The 17,457-nt window shown below is 39.2% G+C and overlaps 1 protein-coding gene across 3 annotated transcripts in view; it reads right to left on the bottom strand.

Annotated features, from left to right (window-relative positions):
* The window catches only part of TRIQK (triple QxxK/R motif containing), an 84,736-nt gene that overhangs the window by 12,162 nt on the left and 55,117 nt on the right, over nucleotides 1–17,457 (bottom strand). The gene's annotated exons all lie outside the window — the stretch shown is intronic.

Genomic DNA, 17,457 nt, shown 5'->3' with positions numbered 1-17,457 from the left:
ATATATATTATATATATTATAATATATATTATTTCCTACTTAATATATATTAATTAACAGAACTTTTTTTTATGACATTTTATTGTCTTATTCCTACTTTGGACAAACTTGCAGGCTATCGAATGTAGCCTGCCCACAGGGCAGAGTCTGGCAAACTCCCCGTGGCGTACCAAATATGCCAAATACCAGTAACATTGATGGGTCTCATTCTCCTAAATAGCCTTGAATATAATCTCAGGGCTTGGATGAAAGAGACGTTACTGGGGCCTGCTCGAGGCAATCGACGAATAACAGGATGATGAAATAAATGAAATAAAATAAATGAAATAAAATTATTTCCTACTATGACAGGAGATTATATTTCTATTATAGTCTTCACTTCCAGCTGGCCTCCTCAAACTCAATAAAAATTCTTTCATGTACACGATACAATTCTTACTTTTTGGTTCTGCTTTTTTTAAGGGGGGGTCACACTACGCAGTGCGCAGGGCTTACTCCTGGTGGGATTTGGTGGATCACGTGGGGTGCCAGGGATCAAACCTGGGTCAGCCCTGTGCAAGGCAAGTGTCTTACCTGCTGTACTATACTTCCAGCCCCAAGACACAATTCTTCTTAGCATGACCTGCTGTATCCCCAGGAACCTGTCCGAGCTTTGAAAGACATTGTGGATATCTCACTGTCCAGACTCCAGTTTTTACAACAGCATTACGTTAGATGCAACTCGCATAATGCTGCCACTCGCCACTGATTGTTTCTGAAAAAGTAGCACTGGGAAATGAGCTCTTCATTAAAAAAAGGAGTACAGAGTCAAATCAAATAAAAACAAACTTCTGTTCTGTTTTGCTTGAGGGCCACATCAACAGTGCTCAGGGCTTACTCCTGACTCCGTGCTCAGAGATCACTCCTGGCAGGCCTGGGGGACCATATGGAATGATGAAGACCAAACTTGGGTCAGGCACACACAAGGCAAATACCCTACGGGTTTTATCTCTCTGGCCCCAAATAAAGACAAATTCTGAGAGGGGGATGCTCGAGTAAGTTGCCAGACAGGGTAAAGGTAAAGGTAAAGGCCCTCCCGTTGATCGTCGATTTGCTCGAGCGGGCCCAGTAACGTCTCCATTGGAGACTTTGTTGTTATTGTGTCTGGCATATCGAATACTCTCGGTAGCTTGCCGGGCTCTCCGAGAGGGGCGGAGGAATCGAACTCGGGTCGCCCATGTTGGCTGCGTGCAAGGCAGACGCCCTACCCGCTGTGCTATCGCTCCAGCCAGACAGGGTAAGCAGTGGGAATTCTCAGAGGTAAAAATTTCCCGAGAATTCCCACTCAGAACCCTTTCTATTTTTTCCTGTGTCTAAATGTTGCTGTTTTTTTTGTTTTTTTTGTTTTGTTTTGTTTTGTTTTGTTTTTGAAACTATTATAGCTCCAAGTATCAGGAGAGGAAGATAGAATTTATGTAATTGAAAGTGCAAGTCATATATTTTTATTTAGATTCAGTTATTTTGTTTGAATAAAAATACAGGCTATTGAATAATTTTGTTAATTTCTGTATTTCAGAAAAAGTTGGTTCTGACATTCTCTGTCTTTGCTCCTATTGATTTTAGGAAGGAACTAATTTTCAGAAATCCTTTCAACTCAAGAATTGCTTGTCCTCTGTCCTTTTGCACCTACTATTCTTGTATATGAGTGAATTTCTTATCTACAATGCATAGTAAGTGATATATCAAAGTCCTCTGCCAGTACCTTGGTATGATTAGATCATTCACACTTAATGAAATCTTAATCTATTTTAATTGGGCTTGCCAATTTATTACTGTGATCTCTTTGTTCCCCTTGATTTTGTTACTATTTCATTTTTCTTTTTTTATTACTTCATAACAAAATTTTGGTCTTCATTAAGAGTATATATCTTGATTCTGATACAGATACACACATATATATATAATGATAATGATTTCCTATATGATCCAAGATATACACTTAACTTCCAGTCAATACAAATCAATATTTTATTCAATTTTATGTTAAAATATAATTCTAAATTATTAAAAATTAATATATACAAGCCATTCCATATTCCCATATAATGGCAATAATGAGCTTGCAGAAATTCAGCTCTTTAAGTATTCAAAGAATTACACAAGTAAGCAAACTATTATAGCAGAGAGATGTTTTGCTTTAAAAACAAATACCAAGAGAGACACTAACATAATTCTTTGATGCAAGTTCATATTCTTATTTAATAGGTTGCAATATAAAAAATTATGTATGCATAGTAAGAAGAATTATATAATTTGACATTCCCACTTCATATTCATGACACTTAAAGTTGTCTTTAGTTACTAATATTTGTGATTTAGTTCCTGTCTACTACTCTTGAGTACTGTGATCAGTTTAATTATGAAGTATTTTAAATTGTTACATCTGTATTAAAAAAAATGGGTATGGGTACTTGGTCATTGTATAACTGAAACCCAAGCACAAAATTTCTAAGTCTATAACTGTACCTCATGGTGTTTCACTAATAAAGGTAAAAAGAGAAGGTAAAGGCCCTCCCGTTGATCGTCGATTTGCTCGAGCGGGCCCAGTAACGTCTCCATTGGAGACTTTGTTGTTACTGTGTCTGGCATATCGAATACTCTCGGTAGCTTGCCGGGCTCTCCGAGAGGGGCGGAGGAATCGAACTCGGGTCGGCCATGTTGGCCGCTTGTAAGGCGAACGCCCTACCCGCTGTGCTATTGCTCCAGCAATAAACTATTTTAATTGATAAATTTATTAATTCTGTGAAACAAAAATAAAGTACAGAAATAATTGCAATAATCAAGTTGATTAATGATCACAAATATTCTTTTATATTTTGGCTTTTTGGGTTATACCTGGTGATGCACAGGGGTTACTCCTGGCTCTGCACTCAGGAATTACCTCTGGTGGTGCTCAAGGGACCATATGGGATGCTGGGAATCGAACCTGAATTGGCCGCGTGCAACACCCTACAAGCTGTGCTATTGCTCTAGCCCCGATCACAAATATGCTTAATCCCTAATATTCGGTAGTCAGAACCTGCTCTTTGATTTTCTTTAAAATGAAGGGAAGGAGAGATACTACAGCAGGGTTGCCTTGCATATGGCAGACCCAGGTTCAAGACCCAGTACCTATGTTCCTCTGAGCACAACCAGGAGTAAGTCCTGAGCAATGGATGTAGCCCAAAACACACTGTAGCACTGTCCTCCTGTGTTCATCGATTTGCTCGAGCGGGCCCAGTAACATTGTGAGGCTTGTTGTTACTGTGTTTGGCATATCGAATACGTCATAGGTAGCTTGCCCAGCCAGGCTTTGCTGCGCAAGCAAGATACTTTCGGTAGCTTGCCGGGCCCTCCAAGAGGGGTGGAGGAATTGAACTCGGGTCGGCCGCACGCAAGGAAAACACCCTATTCACTGTGATATCGCTCCAGTCCTAGCCCAAGACACAATAAAACAAAAAATAAAACTAGATGCTATAATTTATAGTGACACATATTTACAATAATAAAACTATCTTGATATGGTTAAATCAAATTTTAAAATTAATATTTCAATAGAAAATTACTTGAGAAGTAGCTTTTATGATAGAATAAGAAGATTGTTCAGTTTTGTTTTGGGACCATACCTGATGGTGCTCAGGGATTACTTCTGGTTCTGTGCTCAGGGGTCATTTCTGGCTGGGCTTGGGGGAACATATAGGATGTCAGGGATCAAACCTGGATCAGCTATGTGCAAGACAGTGCCTTATGTGCTGTACTACCTCTCCGGCCCTGGTATCCATATTATTGCTCGAGCGGGCCCAGTAACGTCTCCATTGGAGACTTTGTTGTTACTGTGTCTGGCATATCGAATACTCTCGGTAGCTTGCCGGGCTCTCCGAGAGGGGCGGAGGAATCGAACTCGGGTCGGCCATGTTGGCCGCTTGTAAGGCGAACGCCCTACCCGCTGTGCTATCGCTCCAGCCATCCATATTATATTACCCATTATTCTTAAAATGGAAATAGATGTATGCACATGACTAATCACAATTCAAATGGAAAATTTCTCTGAAAACCAAGACATTGAGAGTTAAAGTTCATTCAAATAAAGTTGAAATCTTAATAAGTGTGTTTCTGTCAGTGTGAATTATCCTTTACATCCTGTCCGCTCTACATTCAAAATTTAAGATAATTCTTGAGAAAAAAAAAAAGAAAAAAAGACTTGCCCAATGTGATAAAAATATAATTCCAAACTACAAGCAAATATATACATGTATGTCACTGTCACTGTCTTCCCGTTGTTCATCGATTTGCTCGAGCAGGCCCAGTAACATGTGAGACTTGTTGTTACTGTGTTTGGCATCTCGAATACGTCACGGGTAGCTATACATATATGTATTTATAAAAAATATAAAAAATTATATAGTGTATAAACTATTAGACATGGCAGTTTTCTGTTTCCATCCGTAAATTAGGTTTAAATTACTTAATCCATAATTCTTTATGATTGGCTCAGAGTGTTGCTAGCATAATAATTTAACATTAGAATATATCAATGATTTTGATTTTTTTTGTAGTTAACTTTGTTCCTAAGCATAATTAAAATCATTTCTTTGAGGGAGAAGGAATCTTAAAGAGTATTTTCTTTGAACATTTCATTAGTTAATAACTATTTATTAAGCACTATTTTTTTAAGTGTTCAAAATCCAGAGCCAACAGCAGTATGAATAGTAGTTTTGTTACTTTGAGATCTGTAAAAAAGTAAATAATATATAAAACTTGTTTAATTTTCCAGGTGATGAAAAGTACTAAAAAGGAAAAATGTAGCTGGCAAAAGGCAGAAAGTAACGGATGGAATTATATTATTTTAGAAACTGTTTCAGGTCAAGGAAAATTTCCCTTAATGTCACTTGACCCAACAGCTGATTAAACTTAGAAATCATGAATATATCAACTAGATGCAATTCCAAGTACTTAGAATATCAAAATGTAAAGACTCATAAAAATACTACCTGAGCGCCAAAATGTCATGAAAGTCTCTGAAGTCAAAAAGAAATTTTAAGAAGTGATAAAAATATTCAATTTCCTGATGGCAGGCCTCGTAACCTAGGGCTGACACTCTGCTTCCTTGTCAATTTCTGGGTCCATGGGTTTAATCAGCGACCTGGGAATCAGACACGACCTTAACTGGGTTCCCTGCTATGTGATGCAATGGCTATTCTGAAAGTTAGGACTGACGTACCAGTATTTCCCCTTCGTTCTAAAACGGTAAACGAAAAAGAAAGCACATTCCTAGAGATGTTTCAGAGATTGACTGTATCATCAGAAACTAAATATGCGGCCACAGATTAGTTTCAGACCTCTGTGGGTTTTCCATATGGGGCTAGTTGGTCTTAGAAATAAACTGAGTACTACATAACTTAAACTTACATAATTGTTTTTACTGTGGCAGAATATAAAAGCCCTTTACACTATTTCAGGGGGATAATTCTATTTGCCATTTTATTCTAGTAATCAATATAAAATAAATTATTTTGTGCCCCCAGGCAGGCTTGAAAGGTGAATAGAAATTCGGACAGCGGTGGAGGGAAGGTCACAATGGTGGTAGGATTGGTGTTGGCAAGCTACCGAGAGTATCCCGCCCGCACAGCAGAGCCTGGCAAGCTCCCCGTGGCATATTCGAAATGCCAAAAACAGTAATAATAAGTCTCACAATGGAGACGTTACTGGTGCCCACTTGAGCAAATGGATGAACAATGGGACGACAGTTCTACAGTGCAGTGCTTTATGGTAGCACTGTAGCACTGTCCTCCCGTTGTTCATCGATTTACTCTAGCAGGCCCAGTAACATTGTGAGACTTGTTGTTACTGTGTGGCATAACGAATACGTCACAGGGAGCTTGCCAGGCTTTGCCGTGTGGGTGAGATACTCTCACTAACTATGCCGAGCTCTCCGAGAGGGGCGGAGGAATCGAACCTGGCTCAGCCGGGCTGGCTGCATGCAAGGCAAACGCCCTATCCGTTGCACTATCACTCTAGCCCAATGTTTTATAGTAGTGCAAGATATTAGTGTCTTCGAATATTTTGTATATCTGTATATATGCTCTCCACACACACACACACACAAAGACACACACTTATATGTATATATACATATACACGTGTTTTATATCTGGTAAGTTACTGGAACGAACTGAGTAGGTTGAGGAACAATCGGTCTCCAATAGAACATTGTGTGAACTCCGCTCCTTCTTAAAAGCTGGTTAAGGCAGCGTCAGTGGTGCCTGCAGCGGCTTTAATCAAACAGGACAAAGAGACAGAACTTCAGTAGGTTCCACTCAGGAAAGACTGGTGGTGACTAGGGTTTTGGAAGAGTGCCATTCTCCTTCCGTAGGTAACAGCTGCCGTGAAACAACGCCTAGATTACTCCTAAGTGCTGATAGAGACTATCAACTGGTCATGAGAGTGAAGAATCAGGAAGAGTCACAAACTGTGGGGTTCTTGAGATCAACAAACCAGGAAATTGGGTGTTCCAGATTAGGAATCAGAAAGAAATGCTTTAGAGAGGTATCATTCTAACATAGATAGATTAGAAAAAAATATATATATATATAAGTGGATAGATTAGAATACATAGATATTGTATATATATTAGAATGATACCAATTGGAAGTAGACTGTATCCGCCAGCGGTGACCCCAAAACACCTTTGGTAAGGGAAATCCTCCTGATGGTCAATGTTTGACTAGTATATTTTGCTGGGCATTTTACCTGCAGAGAGAAACAACCTAAGAGAAGATGCAGTACCTGAAGCAACCTAAGAGAAGATGCAGTACCCTCCTCAGTTGAAAGCTGAGCCTGCCAACTAGTAAGCTTAGGTTTTACTCTTTTTTCTACTTCTTTCTTTATCAGGAACTCCTGAACAGTGCTCAGAAATCTGAATGTTACAACCCAGCAATGCAGTGCTCCTGAAGCTGGTGGGTACTGGGGCTGTAGAGATCACTCTCAGGGGTGCGGGTGGGGAATTTATTCAGTGATGGGAACTGCATTTAGGTTTTGTGTATACAATCCATACACTTCACCGTACTGAGCTATTTCCCTGGCCCAAGTTTAGATTTCTTTTTTTTATACATTTCTGTAAGCAAGCCAAGTGGGCGAATCACAGTACTGGATGGGGCGATGGGTATGGGTTACCAAAGATACAATGGCGTATTAATGCATATAGTGAAGGTCAAAAGGAATACGTGAAGATGTGAGGGCACTCCTGGAGTAATCTCATGGACTCCTTGAACCAATGTTAACACTGAATAAAACATCTGCACTGTAACTTTATAACCAGCACAAGGCTTCCGGAATAAAGATTTAGGCTATCCACTAAAGGCCACACGGATATGCTTTGTAGGGAAAAGAAGTGACAGGATACATTTGGAGCAGGGAGAAAACACATATTAATTGCAATTTCTCACAGAACTATAATAACCACCTACAAATTTGAAAATGGCACCTGAACCTGTATGTCTCTGTTTGCCCCTAGAGTGTGATGTTCTCTCTACATGACACAGTTCTGTGTGCGACCACCATTAAAAGAACTTTGTGTGTGCTTGGGGGTGGAGTGGGGAGGAGATAGTACAGCACGCAACGTGAGTGCCCTGCACTCTGCTGACCTGAGTCCCACATATGGTGATGGAGTCCACCAGGAGTCATAACTGAATGCAGAGTCCTGAACTCAGTCAAGTGTAGCCCCCAAACCAACACCGGATGGGCTCCCTAGAAATTCTCAGGGCATCCTGGAGCCATTCCTAATCATGCCCCGCCAACAAGGGCAGGGCCCAGTGATGTAGCCGCTCCACCCAGTGGTCCTGGGGACCTCCTGACTCACCCTGGCACTGACCAGGGGTCACAGGGGAGGAACCAGCAGTGCTGGGGGCAGGGACCTGCCACATAGGGACTGAACTCAAGTCCTTGTGTATGGAAGGAATGCACCTCTGACCGTTGACCTTTGTCTCCCTGATACTATAAGAAAAAAAAAAAGTAAACAAAAAAAGACTCAACTTTTCCATTGTAGGAAGCGTGCCCCAGTGTGGGGGAGGGGCGGGCAGTTAGGAGAAGAGCAGGGCCCACTATGACAACTGCAGCTGGAAGTGATCATTCTGGACAAGAACTGAGTGCTGAAAGGAGGCGAAGGGAGACACGTGATCATCTTTCAGTCAAGTATTGCGAACCACAGTGACTAAAAGGGAAAAAAGAAGGAGAGGGAGAAAAGAAAAGTGTCTGCCATTCGGGCAGGCTGGGGAGGGGGGACGAGAGGAAAACGAGGGACACTGAAGGTGGGAAATGTCCACCATCAGGGACATGTTAGGACACTGTAGGACCAAAACCCAATCACAAACAGCTTGGTAAATACTTCACAGTGGTGCAGTTAAAGAATTAATTAAAAAACACTTCCCTTTTTCCTTTAGAATCGATCACAAAAAAAAAAAAAGAAAAACTGTATCATTTTAGATCCTAGATTTAGAAGATAACAATTCCAGAACTGATAAGAAATATCTGGTTACAGAGGATGCCAGGAATCTTATACTGGGACCAAAATTATTTTCATTACAAATGACAGAAATTTAGGTTGGAAAATAGGAAAATGGATGGGAAAAGTTAATAGAATGCATAATGATTGAACACTGATTCCGGGAGAAATGGAAAGAATATCAATTTCTCTGAAACCCAAGCACAAAAATTTGTAAGTCTACAACTGTACCTCATGGTGTTTCACTAATAAAATTTAAAAAATAAAATAAAAATAAAATAAATGAAAAAAAAAGAATATCAATTTCTCTGGGATTAATGTGAGTTCTAGTCTTGTAATTCACAAAGGACTTTCTCTTTCCCTGTTTCACTCTGAATTATGGCTTTTTACTATTCTATCTCCCATTTTTATTTAGATACATACCTTGCCTTGGGACCATTTTAATCATTTTTATGGTCAAAATGATTACAAATCAAGTTCCAGTTACAGAAAGTGAAGATACAACTAATAACATGATTGAAAATACATACTTGAAAACACATAATAACAAATTTTACAGCCTTTGGTCCTAAAAAAAATTGAGTATCAACTAAAAGCAAAATCATACGTAAAAAGTAAACAACGCTACAAAGAATTTTTATTTATACCTACATTTTGATAATGAATATACTACATACGCCTAATGTTTGTTTATACATACATTCCAATCTATATCGTTTCTGCTTCTTAAACAGTATTTTAAAAATCTATTCTGTCAGAATTTCTAACTTGTAAAAAGTTCTCTGTTCAAGTTCCTTCTTCAGAAAATTTGAAACACTGAATTTCTGGCATGGATACCATTTCTAGAAGTAACCCAAAGTAGACACAAAATCACATATTTAATAAATATCATGATACTTTGATACCTAAAATGATCAGTTATCCATTTCTCATGTTACATTACCTTAAGAACTGACAGAGTAATTTGGGGAAGGTGAGTGCAATCTGCTCTGCTTAATTAACATATGACCTAGATTTACGTGAAATGATTTCTTATAGAAAACAATAGTCCGTTTAAATGATGTCACGGTTTTACGGAGGATTTCTTTAATGAACGCATAGATTACTTCACAGCTCCTGGCTTTTTGCTTTTCATTTCTTTGGCTTTCTCCAGAAACAAGACTGCATCTCTGCCCTTTGTTGATATGACTGCCTAAGCTCATTATCATGTGAATATCTGGTTATTGTTTTATAAATGTTCATTTTCCAGAATCTTCCTGCCCTCCCTTCCTCAGCAGTTGCCCTCACGCTAGCCACGCTCATTATCGTCCCGTGGCAGCGCCCTGCTCTTCCTCTGCTTTTGCTGCTTTAAAAATTAATGCACTGTTATTTTCTGAATACTGCATAAGCTGCTTAGGAGTACATTATGCTATCAAGCAAGCCCATGCAGAAAAGCTTCCTAAACTGTTATTCTTTCAATGAAAATACAGCTGGTTCTGCTTCAAAGACACATCTTTTCACCTGCAAATGGACTTGCGCCTACACTTATTCCTCAATTCATTGTCTTTTATTTGTGTCTGGAAATCTTTAATTGCCTTTAATTAGAAAAAAAAGTAAATTCAGTGCTTTAATCTTGCAAATACATTCAATCATAATTCTCTCTGGGATGAATACCAAGTTCTATTCACTGTCTGATCTCTGTAACAAAGATATATAATTTATTGTCCATTTCTATAGACCACACCAATTAAGATACAATAGAAAAGCAAACAGATAAGAGTCAAAATATTTGAAAAGAAAAATTTGCAATCTAAATTTAATTACACAAATGAATTATTGGAAGATGAGTTATTTACAGCATGCCAAAAATACAAATAATAAAATTTGCTAATCAACGGCAGAGACTGATATTTACTTCAACAATTTTAGAATAATTTCTCATCAACAACTTCAAATCCCTCCGCCCTTCCTCTTCAGCAAAACACTATCTGGAATCCTACTTTGCTCAAGTTATCAAAATGACATAGAAAAGAAGAACGCAATTTGGCATACATATAAGGTTATTTTCCAACTGTCATAGGAACGCAAATTTTAGCTATTGTATTACAAGCTACAGATAACTGTAGAAAACTCATTACAAAAAATGAGAGTTAATAGCCTTCTAATTGAATCCTGTAGCAAACTCTACTAGCTACATCAGTAAACAAATGGTTCACATTTCGATAGCTGGAAGATGCATAAATTCACAAATGGCATGATCGAAGGCAAATAATAATTGAAATATGAATAAGGGCCAGTGAGGTGATCCAAAGGGTTGAGCACATGTTTGGGACTCCTTGTTTTGATCCCCAGCATCCCCTGGTCCTTGGAGCATCACCAAGACTGGGCCACAAGCACCAAGCTAAGAGTCGCGCCTACACAACACCAGCATGACCACCCCTGTCACCCCCCACCCCCAAAATATATTAATCAAGTTGATCAAAAGAAAAGTATTACAAAGTCAGAACAATCACAAATAAAGAGGCCAGAGAGATAGTATAGTGGGCAAGGTTCGATCCCCGGCAACCCATAATGTCTCGAAGCACTGCCAAAAGTTATCCCAGAGCACACAGCCATGAGAAAGCCCTGAGCACCTCTGGGGCTGGCCCCAAAACAAGACCAAGAACTAAATCGAGTGAACTCCTCTAAGATGCTACACCTTTATAATTAGCCAGTACTATGGTAGAAAATCATGTCACATATTTCCTTAACGAAAAGCAAAACGCAACCTGTCTAAAAGTCTAAAAGAACCTGTGCCCGGAAAAGGGTTTTTTGATATTTTTATTGCATATCTAAAATTATTCAGGAATACCTGGTCTTAGAAGTTGAAAAATCCACACTTCAAAAATTTTAAATCATGCAAAATTTTATTATGCTGTAGTGGTAACACAAACCTCTAACAATTTTCCAATACTTGGTAAGAATAGTTGAATTCGGTCATATATTACAAAGGTTGCACCACCATGTAATACTACATGTAATACTATGTACTCAAAAACAAGTATTGGTAAAATTTTGAGTTGGTACAAAAATAACCCAAGTTCTTCATAATATAAACTAAATTTTTAATAACAGAAATTTTATATTTTAATACTACTTTTGTAGTAAATATCATTACTACAAATCAACCAACAAGTTATTCATAATAGGAAATTAAGTTTTTAATATTTTTATAGAAATATAATTACAACAAAAGTAAGCCAAGAAGTTGTTTATGATAATGCTAAATTTTTTATTATTACAAATGCTACAAAGCAATAACATATAAGGGGGAAATGTGGTTCAAAAGAAGTTATAAGAATATTAATTTTTAGCTTGCATTTAGCAAAAAAACATTTTAAAGAGGTCCTTTGAGACATAAAATAAAAGGAAAACACTAAAATTTATCATATAGAAGACAGAAAGTAAGTAAACAAAACTCACAGCATTAAGTAGGTATTCAAGTAAGTTAAACAAAGTTTGATTATTTCAGGAGCAATGATAGAGCACTTGAGACAAATACAAATCGAGTAAGTTAACAAACAGTATACAGGATTTTAATTACAGAACTAGAAAGATTTCTTTGTTATGTTAACATTTTAGTGCCTTCTATGAGATTCATGAAGGAATAAAAAATAAAAATTATATAGTGATTCTACTTACAAGAATGGTTAAATCCCAGTAGATACACATATATACATCAAAACAGTGTTACTGGTTTTTAATTGTTACATGAAATCAGAGAATTAAAATGTTCAGAGGACTTTCATTTTGGAAAATTTGGTAGACTGAGCTGAGGTGAAAACTTTGATGTAAGCACATGTATTAGGAATGAAACATTTTATAAAGTTATATTCATTACGATGCATATAGACACATGTATAATATACCAGATACATACATACATCTGCCTATGATTATAAAAGGGAATAAAAATGTTTATCTGGAACAGAGAGAAAGAACTCAAAGCAAGGCGGTTAGTTCCAGCAGCTCTCCTGGTACTCGGGCATGTCGAGGCAGAAGGCAGAACATCAAAGAACACCAAGACCTGGTTCTAGATGCCAAGAGAATTGCTACTGACTCCGAAGGCCTAGAAATGCATGGTATCACTGTAAGAAAGGAGCTGAAGCTGAGATAAAGGAATAACGGGGACGTTCTCAACTGACCCACAGGAAGAGAAGAGAAAACTACTCTGCATCTTGTTTGAGAAACTTTAAGGAACATTTCAGCTTCCTCTTAAGCTCTGGGTACAGAAGAAAGACACTATGAGAAATATGAATCTTAAGCCTGTTAGATACAAAACAGAGTGTGAGGTACAAATTACTCTATAGGAATCCTGTACATAGAAATAAGCCCCAAAGGACGGCTCAAAATCCGTACAATCATTACTGTCAGTAAGTAAACACAACACTGCTCTGGGAGAATATTTCACAATTCTGTCTTCTGGGACTCTCAAAAGAGAAGAAAACAGGAAAGAAAAGTAACCTGTATTTAAGTTGAACACATACATACACAATCACACAAAAATATAAAGTATAAAGGAATTGAAACAGGCATGAATAGCATGAAACAGAATAAGCCAATACCAAAAAAGAGAAAGTTGATACGATAAAGAAGCGTCTGCAAGAATTAATAATGTTGTTTTAAAGAGCAAAAATATGGAAAATAGAATGAATAGCAGAATTATTTTATAAACTAATAAATCTTTCTGCGTTGTTCTCTTCCAGGAGCTTGGTTTTATAGTCTCTCGATCTTGGCTACTGATGAGATTACACAGCACTGGGAGTAGTTGGTGGGTGTAACTTTCTAGCTACTGGAAGATGGGGTATCTGGGTGGCATATACATATATATGTTTATATATATTATTTGGAACATATGCCATGATTTTATACCATATAATAAATCTTTATATGTAACCAAAAATGTTCATTGAATATGTATCCACAGTTGCAAGTATAGTAATGAGTGTGTGTGTGTGCGTGTGCGTGTGTGTGTACGTGTGTGCATATGCATGTGTGTGCTTGTGTGTGTAAGAAAGATGAAGAAGAGGGAAATAGAAAGGAAAAACACTAATCAAAGGAAAATAAATTGAGAAGTAAAATACCTAAGGTAAGATAGAAACATAAGGAAATAAAAGTGATTCCAAGAAATAATGATGTAATGTGAATATTATAGCAAGGATTCTACAAGGAGACCAAAGGGAAGAGGGAGGATCATTACTAAAATAGAAAACTTCAAGAGCAAAGTCTTTTAAAACTTAAGACAGACAACATTCCATAAAGTAACAGAATGGGAGACTAACACCCAAGAGTAGTAGAGATAAGGACCAGGAGGTCTGCTCCCTGGCTTGAAAACAGGCCTCACATGCTGGGGGAAGAGCCAGCTCAGATAGAGAAGGGAATTCCAAGTAAAGGATGTTGGGAGGACCCATTCGGGTTGAAAGAAGCGTGCTGAAAGTAGACTACAGATGGAACATGATAGCTGCTCAATACCTCTACTGCGAACCACAACACCCCATTTAAACAAAATAGTGCAAATTACAAGAGACATATCGCTAATATAAACCTAGGTTTCTGGTATATTCTAACTCTAAATAAAAACTCCTTAAATTCGTTATTTCTCAATTAATTCTTGTGATTCTTTAAACTTTGTATTTTAATATCTCTATGCTTCATAATGGAAGATTAAATTCAATTTGGTCCAGAAAAACCTTTGCTTTTTCCTTGTAGAAAAGTGATTGTGAGATAGAAATCATAATAATAATTGTATATATTGGTGGATAGGGACTAAACGAAGCAGAGAGTAGAGCCTAGGACGTTTCTTGGGAAAAAGGAAATGTACTTTGATTGGCATGTGATTATAAGGGAGAACATACTTACAAATTTGTTTGTTTCTTTGGGGGGGCCTGGTGATGCTCAGGGCTTACTCCTAGCTCTGCCCTCAGAAATTACTCCTGGTGCTTGGGGACCATATGGGATGCCAGAGATAGAGTCCAGATTAGCTGCTGTATGCAAGGCAAGTGTCCTACCCACTGTACTATCTTTCCAGCCCTCTAGTTAGAATATTCTAAGAACTGTCTATTTAAGAATTGGATTGTAAGTTGATTGACAATATGATCATTCTTTAAGTTATAAGCACATCCCTTTGGGTCAGACACTTTATTATTATTTTTTTACATTTTTCTCTTGAGGCCCTATTGAGCAGTGCTCATGGCTTACTCCTGGCAGGGTTCAGGGGGCCATAGAGGGTCCTAGGGATTGAACCCAGGCCTACCATGTGCAAGGAAACACCCTACCTACTGTGTTTCCTTATTCAGACACTTTCATAATCAATCATTCCTATAAACACATAAAATAATACACAGTTTATATATTTAGGAAAACTATAAATTAAGAAAGGGTTACGGAGAAGAAAGGGTTATACAGAAAAGGGTTATACAGGAAAGGGTTGTACAGAATAAAGAGTTACACAGGAGAAAAAGTTATACATAAAAGAGTTACACATGGGGGCTGGATCGATAGTCCGGCAGGTAGGGCATTTGCTTTGCATGCAGCAGACCCGGGTTCGATCCCCAGCATCCCATATGGTCCCCTAAGCACCACCAGGAGTAATTCCTGAGTGCAAAGTCAGGAGTAACCCCTGAGCATCACCAGGTGTGACCCAAAAAGAAAAAAAAAAAAAGAAAAGAAAAGGGTTATACAGAAGGAATCAGGTGGGTCATGAAGATAGATAACTCATAGGACAGCACCCATGCCTTGCCTGGCCCAGCTCTGAGCTCCAGCACTACCCCGACGGACAGGGACTCATGGGTGATCTCCTGCAGGCTCCTGGGAGCAGCTGAGGAACCTGGGCTCTCCCAGCAACCCTGACGCAACAGCACGACACAACAGTGCAGGGCGAGGGTACCAAACGTCCAGGAAATGAGAGCGGGCAACCAAGCATGGCAGGAGAGGCCTCTGGGCATGTAAGGAACGGTTGGGAGGCCCCTGCTAAGCATCAAATCCAAGAACACCAAACCTTCGTCAAGAAACTAACCCCACGAGAGTCCTTCGTTTAGACGTCGAATAAGTTACCATTGGGCTCTTAGATTTCAACTTGTATTGTAATGGTTATTGTAATGGTTATTGCTTCTGGTTTCCTACATAGATCTCCTGTTGTGACCTGTCCCCTCATGTATGGGTGCACTTTAATTTTAGGAGTCCAGATCATTGCATTTGTTTACAGCAACAATTGATCGCCCCTATCTGTAAGTTTTTAACTACTTATGTGTATTTCAATACCTTGGTACTTTGTTTACATGTCTTTTATTCTGTAAAAATGGTTTTCTTGAGTCTACTGTGTATCACATGGCAAAATAGGGAAATATTATATTTGTATCAATATTTATGCTTTTTCTTTCTAAATTCTATAGTAACTTTTTTGTCTATCCCTCAGTTAATGGAGGAGAGGTGGTTTTGTTGTTGTTGTTGTTAATTTCTATTTTTTTTTCCCCGAAGGAGTAGAAATAAAAAGGAATGAGAAAGAAATGTGTTTTAAAAAAGGGGGGGCAGGGGAGGAAATTAACCTTTGGCTTCTAATTCCTGATACACTATGCTTTATTTGAAATGTGGTTTTTAGAACCTTCATTCTTTTACACTGGTTCAAGACTTAGAACATAGGTAGTTTTTATTCCGTCCTCCATGTCTCCTTGCAAAGAATGAATATGGAAAAGCCTGAAGCACCATCTAGAACAAATATTCTTGCTGTTATCTTTCTATCCCGATGAATGGACCTTGTCCTGTTTCATACTTTTACTAAGACAGAAGTTTAATAAAGAGTGTCGATGTGTTCGCAGGCTGGGGATGCAGCATGGGGGTCAAGCCCCCGGGGCTCTGGGAGCCAACCCAGATGCCGCTTCCCCTGAATCCACACCGGGAGGCACAGCCCAGACACCCACACCCCTGAGCACTGCACACGCTGCCCTGGTGGTCCCAGGCACTGGGACACCAAGAAACTGCGTCCTCAGCACTGAGCCACCGCTTTGGACCTCAGGCATCATAGGGGCCCGGGGCCCCTATGATCATAGGGCCCCGGGGCCCCCCTTAGTGCCACTTAGAAAAATTTAAAAAAACAAACAAAAAAAGAATTCTGGAGTTTTCAAATGATTGTCATTAAACATTTTATTCTACTTCCTGAATTTCTTTATTTCGGGCTTGGGGTCGAAACCCTATAACCTGTCTGTGCCCTGGGCTTACTCCTGGCTCTGTGCCGATGCATGCCATGGTGCCGTCATTCCTGGCAGGGTTCCCCATCAAACCGGGGTCAGAGATGTGCAAGGTAAGTGCTATGCATGCTTTCTTTGCTGCGTTGTGGCCCTGGAGTGACTGCCTGGCTGTACAGAGCCGGGAGCTGTGTCAAAGTGCCACCAGGCACAGTCCCCACACAAAACAGAGGAGGGGCAAAGTAAAAGTTTTATTTATTTATTCATTTATCTATTTCTTTTTACTTTTGGGGTCACACCCAGTGATACACAGGGGTTCCTCCTGGCTCTTCACTCAGGAATCACTCCTGGCAGTGCTCAGGGGACCATGTGGGATGCTGGGAATTGAACCTGGGTCGGCTGCGTTCAAGGCGAATGCCCTACCTGCTGTGCTGTTGCTCCAGCCCTGCAAAGTAAAAGTCTTAAATGAAAAGAATTTATTTTACAAAAGCCCATAGTAAAGAGGCACAAACAAATCCTGAAAGAGAGCAACACACTGCAGAGATGCCTCCAGACTCCACGCCAGGCTGAACCTCATATCCTGGACACCCTGGAGGGAGGTGGGTGAGTTCCCCACCTGCCCAGAGTGAGCCCCGGCAGCCGAGAACTATCAGAACTCATTCTCCACAGGCTCGGAGGAGCCTAATCCAGGAGAATGAGTCTGCTGAAAAACCCAGTTATGCAGGACCGGTGACCCAAATC

Source organism: Sorex fumeus, unplaced genomic scaffold (assembly GCF_029834395.1).
Source record: "Sorex fumeus unplaced genomic scaffold, SorFum_2.1 ptg000002l, whole genome shotgun sequence".
Lineage (NCBI taxonomy): Eukaryota > Metazoa > Chordata > Mammalia > Eulipotyphla > Soricidae > Sorex > Sorex fumeus.
Note: the sequence above shows the minus strand (reverse complement) of the source record. Positions and strands in the feature narration are given on the sequence as shown.